The sequence below is a fragment of the Emydura macquarii genome, unplaced genomic scaffold, assembly GCF_026122565.2.
Source record: "Emydura macquarii macquarii isolate MOO-44397 ecotype Brisbane River unplaced genomic scaffold, CSIRO-AGI_Emac_v2 contig_2897, whole genome shotgun sequence".
NCBI lineage: Eukaryota > Metazoa > Chordata > Testudines > Chelidae > Emydura > Emydura macquarii.
This window is the reverse complement of record NW_027133034.1, coordinates 23,433,123-23,448,159: the sequence shown is the minus strand read 5'-3', so window position 1 is coordinate 23,448,159 and position 15,037 is coordinate 23,433,123. Positions and strand designations below refer to the sequence as shown.

The 15,037-nt window shown below is 39.4% G+C and overlaps 1 long non-coding RNA gene across 1 annotated transcript in view; it reads left to right on the top strand.

Moving 5' to 3' along the window:
- The window catches only part of LOC137166953 (uncharacterized), a 45,108-nt gene extending 32,282 nt beyond the window's left edge, over nucleotides 1-12,826 (top strand). The window contains exons 2-3 of the long non-coding RNA XR_010923898.1: nucleotides 2,542-2,650; nucleotides 12,726-12,826. This is a non-coding gene — a long non-coding RNA (uncharacterized lncRNA). The remainder of the gene's footprint in view (nucleotides 1-2,541; nucleotides 2,651-12,725) is intronic.
- The last annotated feature ends 2,211 nt before the right edge of the window (nucleotides 12,827-15,037 follow it).

Here is a 15,037-nt window from a genome sequence, read left to right as displayed (position 1 = left end):
AAGCCTCAATCAGGATCAGGGCCTGAATTTGCTAACTGCTGCACAAATGCAAAGATAGACATGACCCATGCCCTGAAGACCACCTCACTCCTCTAATAATTAGCTGCCATAAGTTTTTTTTTGTCTCTGGGAACTGGGTGCCCCTTAAATCAAGACATTGTCAAAACTTCCATTGACTTCAGTGAAGCCAGAAGTTCACTCACTGAGACAGGATAGTGAGAGAGAAATTGAGGTCCCAATCTTGCCAATATTTATGCTCATTCTTAACTTTAAGCAGATCAAGTAGTCTTTTGGGGATCTAACAGGTTTACAAGATTGGCACTATAAACATGAGCTTTTTTTATTTCTGCCTTGTGTGTAAAAGTACTCAAAGCACTCACCAGAGGCCTGATCCACTGCACTGCAGCTGGTAATGAGCTTCCCAACCCGGGTAGACAGACAGACACTAGTTATACTTGAGCGAGTGCATTTAAAAATAGCAATATAGACATTGGGGCATGGGTGGCAGCATGAATGAGCCAGCCTAATTCAGAGCCAAGCAGTCTGGCAGGCTTGTACTTGGGTGGCTAACCTGAGCCACTGTTCATGCCACAACATCTATGCTGCTATTTTTAGCATGCTAGCTGGGAGGCCCACCCCAAGCTGCAGTGTAGACATACCCTGTGAGTCTTTTTGTTAGCTTAATGGGCTTTGGATGAGGCCTTAAAGTCCACAAATCATTCCAAACACCCACTGAGCATGGTATAAAACCTAGCAAAGATTTCCTGGGGACAGTGTCCTTTTTTTAAATATTTTTTTCCAAAGTCCTGCTCTGAGGTGTAGAGGGCAGATTGTGTTTTATCTAAACTATGGCAACTTCTTATTTTAATTTAAAATCATGTCTCCTTAGTCTTTGTTTTCCTGAGTTCTTAACATTCACTTGAAAAATAAATCATCAAAAACCTCTGAACTGCAAAATCTAGCCAGACAAGTGTTCCATTAAATCACATACAACCAACACAGGGTGGGCAATAGAAGGGGTAAGAGTTCATATTGTTTAAACAGGAGAACTTAAGAGGTTAGAAGGGACATAAGTAAGCCAACTTACTCCAATATATTTAGAAAATTAAATGCCTTGGTCTTCACACACTATACGTCCTAGCATCTATGTCTTAGGGATCACTGAAGCCTTAGAAGCTTTTCTGTTACAAATGAAACAATTTATTATTAAGGTCCCAGCAGTACCAAAAGCCAAGAGGATGCTGTGACTTCTCGTTTGTGGGTATTGTAAGCAGACCTAAGCAATTAGTGGTGGTCCCTGGCTCTCCTGGCCAGCTAACAGAACAGCAGGGACTGCCAGCAAATGTATATGGACTTGGCAGAATGCCATCCTAAGGAGGCCCCATGAATATTTTCTTTTCCATTTTAAAAAAATAGCTGTTGTAGCTACACATGGGCAGAAGGGCAAGGGAGGGGGAGGTGGGCCATGAAGGTAAAAAAAAAATGCAGTTTGACATTTCTGGAAATTATTATAATGCACACTTTGGAATATTTATATTTTTGAGAAAGGAAAATAATAGTTTCATGCAGCTCTAACTGTAATTATTCAGCTCTGGATTGAGGTAAGAATACCAAAGAATAATATGCTTCTAAGTAGTGTGAGATTGTTTGTTTAGGCAGCTTGTCTAATTGTTTAAGTAATCCCAGGCTTTTCTTGATCTAATCCTAATAAATAATCAAAATGTGATAAATCAGGCTGATGATGGGAGACTGTTTACTGCATGCTGAAAATGAACAAAAATATGTTGTCTGATTTGTAATAATGAGGTTGAGCACTTAAAGGCTGCAAAACGGAAGTGTTTGACATTAGGAAAGCTGACTGTATAGAGGTCTGTAGAATTTCACAATCCTTATGAAATCACCAGCAGACCAGTGGAAAATATTTAAGAAACATTTGGAGGGGCTGAAATGGAAATTCATCCTATTCAAGTTTAAACAGGAAAAGAAGAAACGGGGGCTAATGTGGTTAAGAAAAGATATAAAGAGTTAGAATAAGCAGAAGGCTTTTAAGTAGTATAAACAATCTGGAAAGGAAAAAAGAGTGGGAGTCATAAAAAAAAGACACTAGTTAAGAGTAAAGGAGCAAAAAGAAACACAGCCTTGAATTACAGGGAATATTTCAACTAACAGTAAAGGTTTATTTGAATACATCCTATTTGCAGTAAACAGAAGGAAAACTAATTGTGGATAATTCAGTACAAAAAATGAGGCAAATGGCAGAATTGTTAGACAGTTATTTATTCTGCTTTACAAACTAGAAAAAGGAATTAGGGTTATCTAAAACTGGGAATATTTGTCCAGTAAGATCAGGGAAATATCTAACATGTATAGATAGAAATGACTGGGTAAAGATTATACATTGTTAAGTTCAGGGGTTTGAATCACCATCTCTGCATAGTGCATTTCCCTGAAACAGCAGGAATTCATCTCTGGAAAAGAGTATGCTGAACCAGGTTGTGTCAAATTGCAGATGGTACTCAACAAATCCCATTTTTACACTAGGTTAAGAACTGATGTAAAGAGCAACCAGAAAAAACCACTTACAGCGCCCAACAAGATGTTTTATTGATCCTACAAAAGACAAGAGAGAATGAGACCTCATGTTTTACAGGTAGGGCACTCTAACAGTCCAAAGGCTGCAATAACTCATCATGGCCACACCTCCTCTCAGGCTGGCACTATCTACTTTTGCAAGTATGCCCTCAAGCTGTGCGAAGACCTCCTGGCACAGCTATGGTTGCAGGTATCTTGTGCTCTTATGATTCGTTCTTCCCGCTCTCTAATTTAACATTATGTTGTTGTGTGTGTGTTTGTTTGTTCATTTGTTTTTTAAATGACAACCCACAGCTAAATCTAACCTTGGGTCCACACAATGTATCCATGAATTCTAGAGTAATTATAAACTCCTGCAAACAATGGGGCTTCCTTCCATCCCTCCCCTTTTGCAGTCCTGTAGGCCTCAATATTAGGAATTTATTCCTGTCTTCAGCCTGAATTTTCTATTGTTTGATTTCATCTTCTTGCACTGCCTTTCGTTCTAAGCATTGCTAATGCACAATAGTTTCTAAGCATTCGTATAGGACCCCCTACATGATTATTCTTTCTCCATAGACATCAAGAAAAGGGGAGGGATATTTATTTCCCCCTACTTGGTTCCCATGCTGGAAGTCTGGATTCTAGAAGTGGGAGATGGGAAGTGTGACCCTTCCTAGGGGTATCCAGGACTGTGAGGCACCTGGCTACCGCCTACTCTTAGTGGGAGGCTAATTGTGGGCTACAGAGAGAGAGAGAGAGAGAGAGATTGAGCGCAGTCACTGTTTGGGGAGAGAAGGCAAGACAGAAAGTAGCGTTGGTATACAGCAGTAAAGAATAGGACTGTGCAGACCATGGCTGCTTGAACCCAGTGGGACTGGGTTCCCCTGCCAGCCTCTGAGGAAGTGGTACTGTTAGGGGCAGTGAAAAAGAAGACTGCCTGTGACAGTGGGTCCTGAGACTTTGATGCATGTGATGTCCCTGAAAGGGCAAAACCACAGTGACCTGGCCAGAGGGGCAAGCTGTGAAGCAGGAGCAGTTGAGACCTTAAAATAGCAAGATAGGAGGAGAGATGGAGTGCAATTGCAGGAAGGGGTGTTGGTCTGACAGAGCTAATCCCCCAGAAGTGGCCAGAAGGATGCACTCTAGCGCTGAATAGAGCACCTTGCGGCAGGGTTCCTTTGCTTTCATAAATTCTCAGACCTGCACCTGGCCCAGATGGTAAACATAGCCTGTCTCCATGGATGTTTGTTGTTTGGTTTGCTGAGTGAGTCAGCCTTGAAGCTCACGTTGACTCAGGTGACAAATCTTTCTTCAACGGTTTTGGAATCTAATATTTGACTTCAACTCTCTTCTGTAAAAACACCTTGCAACAATTATGACGACCAATGAGCTACTGGCTCTTGGGAGAGACCTCACATATCACCCTTTGGTGAACTATTATGCATATATCTGACCCACAGGATCCCTGTAAAACTCTTTCCACCCCTTATGCCTCTGCCAGTTGGCAGCAAGACATTCCTGAGCCACAAGGAGACACTTCAGTTTACAAACGATTTTCTAGACCAGTTGTATGCATATTTTAATACAGTAATTGCCCATATCTTTTTGTCCATCTGTATTTTGTATCGGGATTTTATAAAAATGCTTTGCAAAAATTCAGTGACAGACTGTTAAACATGTTTATGAAAAGCTAGCAGGAGAAAGTTTATCATCCTTTATTTCATTTCATCAGATTGAACTTTGGAAAATTGAAGTAAAATGCCATTGGTTACTTGCACAGAATGGCATATTTTGTTTGATAGACAGCCTTTTCACTTCCAATATTTTCTTAACATGAATGAAAACAAATTGTTAGTTTATATTTACATATTTCCTTCAACTAACTTAATGATACACAGATATTTCCCCTTTCTTTCTCTTGGTAACCCTCCTCCACAGATGCAAAAATGCTTTGAAATTCAAAACCTACAATCTCATCAAATGTACTTGGAAGTCTCTTATAAATAATTTTCATAACCACATCTTGTTTAAGTCAACTAAACTATGAAATATGTTCCCTAATCCCAGAAGAACCTTCTACTCATAGTATGCCAACTCATGATTTAAAAAAGTATACAACAAATTTTGTTTGCTTTCACTGACACTATAGTATTTTACTTAGAGTAAGATGCTCTTGTTTTCTGGACTAGCCAGTAACAGGAAGATTATTTTCACAGGTATGACAGCATGTGTTCATGTTTTAACCTTTCAGTTTCTCATAAATTCATGATGATCTAGTTAGTAAGGCATACTAGTGGATAAACAATGTGAGCCTTACTAAAGTTACTTTTTAGCAGTGTTTTTATATTAGTGGTGGTGTTTTTCCCTCTCCATAATATCCATCATGTTCACACACCAGGAAGCATAGCAGATGAATGACCATCTAATATACAGGATATAAGAAATTTTTTTACATAACTGTCAAATTAATGGAAAATTTGATCTTCCATGGAGTGACTTGTAGGATTCTTGTGTTATAGTATGACTAGAAAGTATGGACAAAATGGGGACTGGTAGTACACTATCACCTGGGGCTGAAGGATGATTTGGTCTCACCTCTTTAGATTTCAGGGCAGGGACTATGTCTTTGCATATGCTTGCAGACCTTACAGCAATTCCACCAACTTGAAAGACAATTCCTAATGGTGTGGCAGACAGAGCAGCAGAAAAACTTGCTGTAGTTCGTTGGAGCAGGCACAGGTGCAACAACAGTTAGTACGGAATCTGATGAGTCCCAGTCAGGAGACTGAGAGTCGTAAGGGAATGACTATGAAAGTTGGGCTCAGCTGATGACCCAGAGGCATTCCAGGTAACAGCTGGGGAGCGGGAGAGGTGGACTGAAAAGCCCCAAGAAAAAAAGGAACGACGCAAAAGGACCTCTTTCAGGGAAGTGTGTGAGTGAGAGAAAAAAGCTGCACTAAGAAAGAATGTAGATTTGCAGCATTCTGCAGATGGACTGGGACTCTCAGGAATGGAATAAAGTGGAACTCATCAACTGTCACTATTAAGGTGGTAAGGAGGTGCCAAAGGCGTTGTAGACCGTTCCTCAGGTTGCTCATTGATCTAGGGGCATTTGGTGAAGCGCCACTGGAGGCTCCCTGGGTAGAGGGTAGAGTTAGAATGCATTAATGAGGAGACAAAGCTCTGCCTAATGGCAGTGGTACACTAGTGGTAGAGGGGAAATTTAGGTGGAAGCAGGTAGGGGTAGTGGAGAGGCTATCCCATCAGGTCATAGTGAAGACAGACTGGAGCCCCTTTCTGTATAGAAAGAAATCAGGTAGCTTGAGCCCTACAGGGGTTTAAAAAAAAAAGGGGGGGGGGAGGTAAATGAAGAAAAAGGAAGGGCCTGAGTCAACAGACTCCAACCATCCTAGATAGCATGTTACAAACCGGGAGGAAAATAGAACTGCCCAGGAAAAAAAGGGGAAGAGAAAAGTAGAACTAGGCTCAGGAGACGAGCAGGGCATGCTCAGTCCCAGGAATTGAACAGCCCTAGGAATCTGTTTCACAGGATGGGTGACTAGAGAAACCCAGGGGCCAGTTCATGGGACTAGGAGAACCAAAGACCTTAGGGAAGGAGGAGAAAGAGCAGGACCTACCTGAACACAAGGGGGAAGAAGATAGGGAGAGCAGGACTACAGGTTGTCCATGGTGTGAAGATCTGTGGGCTGAGACTGAATTATGAGGATGTGATTTCTGAGGGTGGAGGATGGAAGGACCCAGAAAGGGCATCCTATAAGACCACCCTGGGGCAAACAGCAATGTAAAGAGGCAAGTGTGTCCTACATGGAGGGGAGGCTGTGTGTGTGTGTGTGTTTGTTTGGGGGGTGGGGGGGGGGAAATCCCGCTCTTAGGTAAGCAGGGGAGATGTGTGACAGAATGCTGAGACCTAATAGATAGGTCAGCACTCTGATCACTGTAGACTTAATTAGCTTCTCCAGTCATAGTTGGCTGAGGAAATAGGAAGGAATTAGCTAGTCAGAAGGGAAGCTGAGTGCTTTAAGGAACTGAAAGGTCCAGCAGCTGATTAGGTTGATAAAAGGCAGGAAGGAATTGTTACATGAGAGCGAGGCTAAGACTAACTATGCCCAGAATGAAGGAGAGCTGTTCATCAGGGCTCTTGGGGAAAAAAGGGGACTGAAGGCAATAGGGCCGTAGGTGTTAAAAATGTAGTATTGCACCATATAGGTGTTGGTGGAGGAGACTTGAATAAACTATATGGAGTGGACATTAAAAGAGGAAGATCTGAGCAGTTTCTGTGGTGATCAAGAATTGATGTGGGGGGAGAAGCAAGCCCAGTTACAAGCCCAGTTTGTCCCCAATACTGACAGGAATCTCAGTGCTGCTATAACATCAGTAATAACTTGTGACTATACTACATTGTTTGCTCTCCTTTAAGCACCTCCACTTCTCTCTCTGTATTTATGCTAGTCCCAAGTCTGACCTTGGGAATGCGATCACATGCTCAACCACTTGTCCTCTCTTGTGGGTTCATTGCTCCCTGACATGAAATCAACTGATGTTACATTACTGCCTCAGGCTTTGGGCTGGCTGCTTTTACCCCAACCATGCTACTGCCTTTGAAACTGCAAAACAGATTTTTATGCTCAAATCTGATTTCATAGAGCCAGAACATTTTTAGAAAAATTTTCCTTTCAAAATCTCTGTTCTTGGATTTATTTTATAAAAAATGGGAAAATAAACATAATTAGTCACAACCAAACAAAATCCTCTTCAGAAATGGAACAGCTGAAGTATACACTTCCGAATCACAAATAACAGCAGCAAGGGTTCTCTGAGAACCCTTAACTACTATACTCCGAGGGTCTACTGAGCTTCTCCTTGGGTCCCTCACTAGTCAGTCATTGGATCCACATGTTCTCTGCTGTAACTTTCTCTCTTGAAGCTGTTTTGTGTTTCTTGTCTGTTCAGGATCTTCTGCCCCTTTAGTCAACATGGTACTGGAGCACCAATAGGATGAGATGCTTTGGCTGCCAGAGCTCTGCTGTTCTATGATATATAAACTTCCATTACATAAACTGTCTTCCAGCAGGGTTACTATCTGTCTTCATTGGCATGTAGCTGTTGTTGTCAGTTGTTGGCTGCATGTATGTTATCCCAGTGTGTATGGTGCACAGATAACCGGGATACCAAACTATGATAGGATTATCCAATAAGACCACAGATTCATTTTAGTTACAAAGGCACCAGGACAGGTTTATTTTCAATTGAGCAAGGTAAAAAGCACCCTATATGTGCTACAAGTACACTTAATAATGTATGCCCGTGACAATGGACCAGCTCAGTAAACGGCAGGATTTTCCATTCCTCCCTTGGCCAGACAAAGACACTCCTTTATACACTGATACAAACAAGTTGTGCATTGCCTTTCTGATGTGTGTAGTTGCCACCTTTTGATATAGTAAGATACCACCTTTTGATGTGGTAAGATACCACCTTTTACCTCTGACTGGATGATTCAGCCAAAACATCTCTATCCATCATATTGTCATCCTGAGGGGTCAGTAAGCCCTCATTATCTTTGGGGTATTGGAATGTTCTGGTACCTTCTGCAATGCTTGCATGAGTGCTCTGTATCTAGTGTTTGTCTAAGAATGTGTGTGTTTGCCAGTTTCTGTGAACTTACAGGCAAGCTCATAGCCTGACTCCTGCTAACTTTGCTTTCTAATGGCAGGGCTTGACTGCTACTTTAGCTCAGGCCTCATATCTGGCCTGTTATACTGTGCCTCATGTCTCAGGCTCTCACTTTCTACTCCATTTTTGTTTTATTTTGTTTTTTGTTTTCTCCAACCCATCAAGAGGACATTTGTATGGTGCCTGGTACTACTTCCCAGGACTCAAATCACGCAAATCAAATACATCATCAAAGCAACAAAGACAAGTGCTGGATATGATTCATACCCAGTACATCTTTTTTAAGAAACATATAGAACATCAATATTTTACCTTTTCATAATATTTTCCATGCTGCAGGTTCTCAAGTTCAAAATTTTCCTTTCAGTAATACATAAAATGCAAATTATGATAAGTGAGAAGAGACTGAAGCAAATTTTTCATTTAAAATAGCAGTCTCTAATTTGATGAAGACTGGTCATTTCCTTTGTGCCACCATCAAAGCAAGTAATCAGAAAGTAGATGGTCCATCAGTTGTTCTAGCCTTTAAAAAATTGTAAAAGTTTGGATGCTTGCTGAATGCCATGTAAGAGAGATTATTTTCTCTTTGTGTGATGGGATTCCCTGAAGATGACCAAGTTCTGGGTCCTGAAGTTCAGTTCTGAAATTCATACTAATTTGTCCCTTAAATGTCAGGTGGTACTTCTCACTTACTGGTGAAAGAGACCTACCCATTAAAAATGCTAGACTAACTTCACACCTTTTGGTGGCTGTAAGGTTACGGCGCAATATGAAAGGTGGGAAAATGGAAAGGAATATTACTTGGTTTGGCAAATACTTATGAAAAGATCATAGATTATAAGAAAATTGATCCAATTATTTTTATACCATTTTTGTTCTGCTTTCTATTAATACATAGACACAAGATAACCATCCCCAAACAATCAGGAGACCCAATAAATAAATATTCTTTGGATATAATTCATGTACATTCTTTTCCAATATAGGATTAGCTCTCCACTGTGTTTCTGGATTTTTCTGCTGTGGTAGCAGTTTGTGTAAATTTAAACAATCTTTGTACGTCTTTGCCTATCCTTCGCTGATTTCAAACATTTGACTTTCTTCTGTTCTCTCTGGAAACCAAATAAACAGTTTAAAAATAGATATGTACACACAGAAAAGAGCCAAAAATTTGGCTACTGTGACAGCTTCAGTCCCTTCCATGGCATTCATATAGCCTGAGATTAACTTGATGCCTTATATGTTACGTTCCTGAGATGCTAAGTGAGTTTCTTAGCTCCCTATATAGATGCACTTCAATCTAGCATTCCACTTATTCTGATTCCATGCTTGTTCACAGATGATTTTCAGCCCATCACCACTTCCACGTTAGGTGCCTGAACGTTTTCCTAAAAGTGCAACTCTCTCTGGCTATAGGCCAATGTTCTATTTAAAAATGCTACAGAATGTCAAAAACCAACTTGGAGCCCAGTTTGAAAAGATATAGAAATCTAGTGCTGGGTAGTCTCCTTGTAACTTGGGAGAGTTCTCAAGCATGCAGTTTGATTGAGAATTCTTTCATTACAGGTAATGCTCACAAATTCTCCGTAAATAATTAATATAAATCCTTTTTGAAACAAATGTTTCTAAATTGTGTTAGAAACATAATAGCATGCTGTTATGAAGGAGTAATAAAAAGGAATGTCTATATTACATTTTTATAGAATGCTGCATTTTAGATGGACTTTTTTCCTCTTGTTTGAGGTGCAAAGTATCTACATGCTGCAGACAGTTAGTTACAGGATAAATGACAAAACCGTCATGCTTACTAGATAAATTACACAGACCCCTTGAAATGTGGCACTAGAACCCTGTTCCTTCAACTCCAAAAAACATAGGCTTCTACTTAACCCCAAATACCATGATTACTGAGGGAAGGAGGAGTTATTTGAAAACACCTGAACTTCCCATGTAGTTTTGTGGACCTGGATGCTCATCCAATGTTGAAGTTCACATAGATTCTATCTATAGATCATGAATGATTTTAGTTGGGGTTGGTCCTGATTTGAGTAGGGGATTGGACTAGATGACCTCCTGAGGTCCCTCCCAATCCTAATATTCTATGATCATTCTTAGGACATACTAGTACTTTCTATTGGCTCAGTGTAACTAAACAGTACCATGACCCTTCAAAATTATATCCTAACTGCCTTCACAATATGTGCATGTGTGTGGTAGTTGATAGTGATGAGGTATACGTACAGACCAACTCATTGTCTATCAGCTAATAGAGTAAATCCTGTTACCCAGATTATTTGTACAACTTCTACTGGCTCACTCCCTAAGAATGATAATTAAAGTCCTCTAAAATTTATGGACCTGCAGTATGGGCTGTATTGGACACAACCACAGACTAATTCTCTCCTTTATAAATACATATATGCCTGATCACTGAGGGACATATGTATAAAGTTGACTAAAAAACTTTTACTGGAACCGTTAGTAAAAGAAGAACAAATCTTTCAAACACTCCCTCTCCTTCCCTTCTGCCCTTCACTCCCACCCTCAATTCTGTGGTTGAAAAGATGCCATTATGCCAGTTTCCAGTAAGTATGACAAACGGTTCTAATTAAGCCATTTAGAACAACAGTTTTATTGCAAACATATGTGAAACCAAATGTGTTTCTAAATTAATTTCCCATTGCCCATTTGTTCAAATTAGATAGTTTCAATCAATGTAAATGTGATTTAGGAAAATTAGAATTGCTAGGACCCACTTTTTTTAACAAGAAAATAAATTCTTGTTTGTTGAAATATGTACCTGTAATTCATGCTTAACAGAACGTGTGTGGTTTTTTTGTTTTTGTTTTTTTTTAATTCAGCCATAACTATTTTAACTACAGTAATGTGCAAATAGTTTAATTTAGGAAGATGAATAATCTGTGATTTACCATGCAGGACTTTTTAAACTAGTACGTTCAGATAAGAAAAGTTTGATTGTAATTCCATTGATGATATAGCATGACACGCTGGTTAAGTACAATTATAAGGATCTATTGATGTCTTCATTATAAAGACCATTTTAAGGGGTTTATTAATCAGCCAGTGTTTGGGGTATTAACTCTTCTTTGAAATCACAATTATTAAGCAGGAGATATCTGCAGAAACTTCTAAATTACCAATTAAAATCATAGTAAACAAGTATGAAAACAAAGAAATTGTTGGAAATGTCCTTCAGGAGCACATATCCTATGAAAAGCACATTGCATAAAACTGAATAGAAACAATGAGCAATGCAAAAGAGGAAAATCTGTGCTGTGTGGTGATGAGTATTGCACATTCCAGAAATGAGTGCTTTGTATATTAGAGCACATGCAGAATCGATAACAGTACCAATTTTCAAAAACGTGCAAAGCATACACTCTGTATGCAGTTACAGAAAATGATGCAAGTACAGCACTAGGTAAACTGTTCATTGAAACAGTGTTCTAAGTCAACCCAGAGGGGCAAAAAAGAATGGACAATGACTTTGCAATTGAATGGAGAACCTGTCAGCATTAACTTGATACAACAACCCAGGCCAACATGTTATCAAAATCAAAAATAAAATTGACCTAGAATATGCGAAAATCAAGTTAACAAAATCAAGTGGAGAGAAGTTGCCAATAATTGGGATAGCAAATACATACTTATGTAAAGACCATGTGTTACATAGCTTTCTAACTAGGTGTGTACATTTCAGCCTGTATAGCAGATTAAAATGTGTATCTGTTATATAAATCTCTTTTTTTCCTTCAAATAGAAGTTAATATGCCAAAGAACTCTCTGGTGTGTTTTGAAATTCGGTTACAGTGCATGCACACATAACCCTGACGTTTATTACTCAACCTAGAGTAGGAAAATTCCATCTGACGTAAGACCAGATATAGGAGGAATTAAAATGGATGGAGAAAATAAATTTTAAGAGTCAGTGAACTAAGCAAGTGGCTATATCTAGGGGTGGTGGTAGAAAACCAAACGAGTCTCTGACAATGGGTCTGATCAAAAGAAACTCATTAAGAGAGTTCTTTCTGCTCCCAACTGTGGCAGAAATAAGTAACAGATCAGTTGGAGCAGAACACTTTAATGTTTTGGACACATTCCAGGGGAATTTGGCAAATGGAACTTTCCACATCCAGAGCTAACTACACCACATTTGCCACAGAACTTGGCTGATACTGTATTTTCCTGCAGTTACAACTTAGCATCTCAGTGAACCAGGAGTGTTCTACAAGAAGACAGTAGAGATATTAGAAGGAATAGATAGTGACCCCTTTATACTGATGATGTGCTAGTCTCAACCAAACCAGAGAGTAACGTATTAGCCTAATTGTCTTTTTGTCCAGGTAATAATATGGCTTCTACCACCATAGTATATGAGTGCCTCCCAACTATTTAAGAATACAAAATAAACTAATAGCATCTCTTTTCCTTTCCAGCTTATAAAAGCATCCCTCTCAACCTCCCAATCTACAAGTGTCTGACAGAAGTATTTGAAATGTGTAACACATGACCAAAATACAGAAAATCTGAGTCTGGCTGTATGTTGCACAGTAATGGCAGATTATAATGATTTTTAGCTTTCTCATTGTATGAACTAAAAAAACCAATTGTTTAAAAAAAAGAATTTGTTTTTTCTATTGTGCAACCATGGAAGCCTATTCCATGACTGATTTGGAGGATCTGAATCCAGAACTGACCCCCTACCACTAGACCTAAAGAAAGAAATGTGATTCTCCTGTGGACTAGCTAGAAGGGGGAATGTGACACCCACATTTTGTCAGTGGGTTATACGACTATTTGCTAGACAATAGTAGAATGTTGGGGATCTTCTGATCCTAGAGAGAAGGGTTACCTAGTGTTTAGACCAAAAGCAACCCAGGCTTGCAATGGTAAGTGTTTGAGTACACAGAAATACATGCAATAGTCAGTGGAAGACGATAACTTACAATTTATAGTCTCCTGTCTCTCAGTGCAGTGAATCCTCTCCCATGTCAAAGGGTATTTAGAGAGTGAAACTTTCTCTTTCCCTCTCTCATTGCCTGGCTTGGCCATACTGCAAAATAGGGAAGCTGAGTCACCCAAAATATAGAGCATACTATTCCAGGGCACTTGACTTCTATGTAGAAGATATAGCTCAATTTGGTTTTTTGTTGGATTTTTATTGTTGCCATCTTTGGTTTTTGCATTTATAGATGTGTGTGAACCTACTTAAGGAAAAGCCAAATCATAGAGATAAAATTTACATTTAGTTCTGAAAGTGGAGTAGCTTGAGGCAATTCTTAACTTTTTACGTGCTGAGTTCCATAGTCTAGGATTTGACTGTTACTGAAAATCAGGTTTGAAATGTAAATACTGCATAGCAATCCTAGAACTAAAATAGCTGAGAATTCTAGCAACTTAAAAGGGCATTACACAAAAGGAGAGGCTACATTAATAACTGAAATACTTCAGAATAATCCAGCACTAGAGAGATTCTTGAAAATGAGTATGGATTTTTTTCAATTTCCTGCACAAGTGTCCACAGTAAATACATCATTTCCTTACTAAAAATAATAAAATAAATGGCTGTAGAAACTCTGAAACAATGGAGAAGCAGAAGCCAAGCGATCTTGTATTAAATGTTCCCATTTTGCATAATTGTGATCAAAGCAAATTGGCTAATTTGACCAATGCCGCAAAAGGCAGGCTATGGGCTGCATTATCACAGGATAGGACTCAGTTTCTTTTTGACATAGAAACTACAGGTCTTCAAATGTACATTACTTAGGCAATGCCCAGAGGCCCACAGAAGTTTCATCAGTAGCTCATTATCAGTCTGTTTGTGATGAACTGTTTGTAACTGTTACTGTAGTGAACTATACTGTTTGTTTGGTATTTAATGTATAGCGTTTGTGACTGGCATTCCACCACAGTAAGTAGTCCACTTAAAAAAACCCTGCTTTTTCCTCTTCTCTCTTTCTTTCCAATATTTTGAGGTTAACTACATCAGAAAAGTTCCAGAGGGGTACCCGTGTTAGTCTATATACAGCAAAAACAACGAGAGTTCTGTAGCACTTTAAAGACTAACAAATTGAATTTCAGCAGGCATAAGCTTTCGTGGGCTTCAGCCAACTTCCTCAGATGCAGTTGGTAGAAATAATACAGCAAATATTGGCAACATATATAGGAGGCAACATATACATATCCAAAGAAAGTGTCTTTATTAATTGCATCAAAATGCTATTTTTTAAAATTTGTGTTCAGGGCAGTCTTTCTCTGTATACAGCTTTAGACAGGGAGGCAAACCCTGTACTTGAGGGGTTTTATCACATGCAAATATATTGGGATCAATATATGGGGCCTAACCAGTGGTTTAGAATAATAAACTTGACTCTTATAGAAAGAAAGATAAATTAGGGCTGTCAAAAGATTTAAAAAAGTGATTGCTATTAATTGCAAGATTAAAAAAAAAAGTTGTGATTAACCAGTTTTAGTTGCACTGTTACTAATAGTAGAATACCATTTATTTAAATAATTTTGGAATTGGGAGAGAGGTGTTTGTGTGTGTATGCTTAAATGCTTTTTCAGCCAGCAGCAACTGGCGTCAGCAGCGCTCACTCCTAAGCCGTCAGCAACAGCCGACAGGAACCACTGTTCCCTGACCCCAGTTCAATGGGTAGCAAGAGGGGCACACCCCAACATCAGCCCTCCCTTCCCTCTCTGACTTCCGCTCTGTGCAGAAGGCAGCCTCCCAGGCTGGAGCAGCTTG